We start from the raw sequence: 4,837 nt of genomic DNA, 5'->3' as shown, positions 1-4,837 counted from the left end.
GTTGCAGTTTACAAGTACGAAGTTTCATTTTGTTAAAGTTCGCTTCTGAACTACATCACAAACAGTGCTTTTAAGAATAACTAGTTGATAACTAACACCACGAACCGAACGATTTAAATTTTGTTGGAAAAAATAGTCGAATTCTTTCTTTGTTTTCGGTACTTGTTTTGGGCCTGTCTGGTGGGTGAGTGGTGAGTATCGTTTCGAAAGCTTCCGGTGGTGCAAGACCACTTACGTATGCTTTAATCCCTCGGAAAAACTTCTAAGAAGGACTCGAGCATAGTTTCGTTGTACGACAGTCACCGATTCTATGTCTGCGAAATAGTACACATAGTGCTTTCTCTTTTGGTAATTCCATGACATTGATACCCGTGCTCTTAACAGGTTGGCCTGTGCACTAGTCTAACGCATCTGCTATACGAAGGAGAACGAATAAACTAAAAATTAATTGTTTCCGCTTCAAGATTACGCATAAAAAACTACTATTAGCTGCGAAATTAAACGTATATTCGTTGTTTAAACCAAAGAATTCCTTTTCGAACACCCAGTATATAAATTAAATTTACCTTTCGGGTAATGTAATATTTAAATTGAAAATTAAAATTTTGTAAGACATCTGAGACCTTTATTTTAAATTGAATATCCGATTATTAACCTAAATTATTAATATTAGATCATGTATAATGGAATATATATAGGGACGAAGAAGAGAGAGTGCGAGAGAGTAAAGCTCTCTTTTTACATTTAAAGAATTTAAAAAATCTTTAATGTAAATTCTTAGATTCTTTAGTTTTGATAAAAACTTATTATCCTATTATAACGTGATTTGTGTTAAATCCTTTTTTCTCTTCTGTTTAATTAATAAATATGCACTAAAGTAAATTAGGTCAGAATATGTTGAAAAGAAATTGTATTACAAAGCACATCATGTTCAGTCCTACCAGCTTACTCAAACAGATAAGAGTTGTATGTAAAAGAAAACTAAATGAAATTTAATTTAATGACAGAAACAAACTCTTCACAGTGAAACAACATAAAAACCGTGTGGGCGCATATTTCCCTTCAACTTTTTTAACTTGTTCATAATAACCATGGAAACCTTTTAGGCAACTTTAAAATAATGATAATTATAAAAAAAAACATGAAGTTAATTTCGTATGTAATGATTATTAACTTCGCAGAAAAAGATGTTAGGATTTAAGAAAAACCAAATAAAAACTAGTCGATCAAGCTCATTTTCTCGCCCTAACTTCTAACCAGGGGGGGGGGGGAGGTGGGTTGCTTTGCTTCCTGCACCCTCGACGCGTTCATATCCTTGTTTTTATAGAATGTTAAGTATTTTACAATAATATTTAAAGAAAAGAAATATTAGTGTATAAAGAATATTTTTCTGAACATTTTGGTGTTCTCTTAATTTAAAATAGGCTTAAGGAGTGAGAAGATATAGAAATCAATATTTTTATTAGAAGTATAATGTTTAACGCTAATCATATTGATAACAGGGAATTGTCTTGAGGGACTTCGTTTAGTCTTCTGTGTGATACTGTGATCTAACAAATGCCTATTTTGTGGTGTCAACCGCCAAGCTGCCTTCTTCTGGATTGCAATCAAGTTATGAGTCTCATTATCTTATCAGTACTTCTTTTTAACAAAACAGGCGTACTTAGCTTGGCATCTATCTAGCTCTGATAGGAGTCTTATTTGGTCCTATTATTGTGTAGAACAGGCGGTTTGTACTTTTTTAACACTACCGAGCTAATGTTAAGAAGTACGGATTAATAATCAAAGGTTAAATTAAAGCAGTTATTCCTAACTTCAGTGTACAACGGCAAAATAGCTGAGATGACAAAAAAGTTTAATAAGTTGTCGGCTCCAATGAAGGTTGAACCTTCATTGGAGCCGATTGCCAGTGCGTGAGTTGCATTCCAGAGATGATATTCAGCCGTATCTTCAAACATCGAAAGGAATTCAGAGAAAAGGTTAAAGGCTCAATCCAGTCAAGGATCTCAATTGAGGTTGCCTGTATGTGATCGGTCCTGTTCTCCGATAGTAGATGATGCTTTATAACATTTTGGACGAGTATTGTTGTACACACATGGGCCCTATCACCTGGGTGGTTAGTCGTGTAAACTGAGAATCCCGAGAAACGAAAATAATTACGGATAATGAAGTAAGTTTTGAAGATTAATATTGCATGGAATTATTCGATACACACCTTTCCGTTTAGTTCCTTGCGTCAAACAAGTTAGGCCATTTATTCTCCAGGCAGCAATACTGAGGAATCTGGTTTTTGAGGGAAACTGATTTTGGCAATCAATGTAGTGAGTAAGCTTATCAGATTATTTATTTGCTGTACAAGGAATTCTATAATACAGAATTCTGTTAGCTTCTCCAGTTTGTCCTCAGTAGTATCACTGACACTTTGCTCAATAGCCGCAGCATATGTTCTAGAACGAGTGACAGAATAGTTTTCCAGATTCCTAGTTGTTTATTGACCAGACATAGAGAAGTTGGCGTTGAGCAAATCTGACGTGGCTCGTTTCTCCCGATTCTGTAGTCGATTAGTAGTCCTCATATCATTCAATATTGCATTCTTTGCCTCTGCTTCCTCTCCAACATTTCTTTATGCACCCTGCACCCTTTGTAGTTAGCAGAATAGTTGGATTGTCAGAGCGCATATGTTTCTGGGGTAGTTCTGTTCTGCCTAAGACAATCCGCTGTTCTATAGACTTCTGCATACTTGACACAACGATAAGGCCCCATATTTTTCGTGTGTCCATAGTGTTGGCATTTCATAGTGTTGAACTGGACCAAACAGAGGGATTTTCTTGGAGTTTCGAATCTAACCATACACTTGGCAATAAGGTTAAATATCTGTTTGTTATTTACATTTCATTTCAGACTGACAAACAACAACAACAAATTGACAACGGTTCTTTGGTCACCCTGGGGCATGCATTAATTATACTTCTTATCTTTTATATATTGCTTCAATTTTCTCCTTGATCACCTCGGTCGAGATAGATTAGTACAGATTCCTCAGTACTACTCCGACCGCTTTTTCGTCCTATCTCGTAAATGTATGCCCAATTAATCCTTGTGCACGCATCAAATCAATAATCTTCTTGCAAGCGTCAACATCCTTCAAGACAACTCGTAGTTTCTTAGAATTAATTACGCTTATGCAATAGTTACTCTTGATCACGACCATTTCAAGCAGCTCGTAAAGCCTCTTTACATCTGTTATGCCGTATACCTCAATCGACGGGGGCTTAACACAGTTCTCCTGGTTATTTTTAAAGATGTCAACCTCAATCGGAAGGTTGTCGAATTTATTAGGCAGAGGCAAATCATTTACGGCTCTTTTGGAATCGTGACTTTGGAGTACGCACTACTGGCATTATTTGTCACGGCAGAGGGGCAGGCTGAGAATCAGTAATTTATTTACACGTCTCACTTTAAAATTTGTCATCCATATCGAATGTTAAACTACCCGTGATCAATTTTCGGCGAGAAACCTTCCTGAGATCTCTGTCCGAAGACACCAGCGGTCCACGCTTTCTGTTAGATGAGAAATTAGTACCACTAGAAGCTTCAGTTTTATCGCTTGAACAGCTAATAGCTGATCTATGTTCACACTCTTCAATGTAGACCAACCCTTGTGTTCAGAGGTGCAAACATGGATCAACGCAGGCTAACCTTATGTTTGATGGGATAAGTTTTAAAAATATGTTTAATGAGCAGCTTTTAGGTAAGTAGTAAGATTAGTTTATGAATAATGATGTAACACCAGGAAAAAGAATTGATATTAAAGAGTATTTATTAATAATAGCTAATCTTTTTATAATTTAAGAGCATTTAAACATGATCCCGGTCTCTTTTCTATTTAAAATAATTTAAACATAAGTTAGAAGAAAAACCGGATAAAAAATGTTCATTTTTTTTATACTGCTCTCCGAAAAAAACCTGATAAAATATCCTTTATATGCTCATATATATATATATAAACAATTTTTTAAACGTATTATTAAATATAATTCTAAAACGTTTGAAACTTTCTGTTATTGTTCGTTCTTGCAATAAATGTTATCCTGTTCTCTCATATGTAAGAGAAGTGAGACAGTTTACTTTCTGGTTCTTTTGAAGAACTCATTAGGTATCTATGTATATACAAATAGTATCTATCTTTACTACATGATGGTCACGGATAAAAATGATTTAACGTCAACAAATTTTAATAAATTACTTCAAAATCTTTTTATGCAAGTTATAAAAACGTTATATTAAAAAAAAAATTACCTATGCAAAAATATTGAAACAAGTTATAACGTTACTTCTATGTTGAGTATTGCTTATCTTTCTTAGTTTCGTTTATTTAGCACTTGTTGACCGTTCCGTTATCATTCCAAGGTCAAAACTTATTGAGCTGGTACTTTTAAATTACTGTTAAACTTTATGTAAAGTTTAGTCCACCTCCGTCCCTATATGTCTTGCTTTATCTGGTCTTCTTTTTTCTATTTTGTTATTCATGATTATACTTAACTTTTCATTTTATTTTTCCATTTTCTGTTTTCAATAAATTGATGTTTTTGAAAAGGACAACCGCTTGATTGTTGATCTGTTTAATGATGATCATTTTATTATTACTTTTTGATTTAAAGATTTCTAGAATTTTTAAAATACTCATTATTCTTCCTTTAACACATTTGTTAATTAATTTCATTTATTTTTTCATTTTCATTGGGGTATGTTATTCTTTTATTAAAGAAAGAACCACTCCATTTGACAATGGAGTAGTTCCGAATCGCGTCAACAGGTGATAAAAGAATGAAGCTAA

The sequence above is a fragment of the Lycorma delicatula genome, chromosome 1, assembly GCF_047948215.1.
Source record: "Lycorma delicatula isolate Av1 chromosome 1, ASM4794821v1, whole genome shotgun sequence".
Lineage (NCBI taxonomy): Eukaryota > Metazoa > Arthropoda > Insecta > Hemiptera > Fulgoridae > Lycorma > Lycorma delicatula.
The sequence above is the reverse complement of the archived record's forward strand: the minus strand, read 5'-3'. Positions refer to the sequence as shown.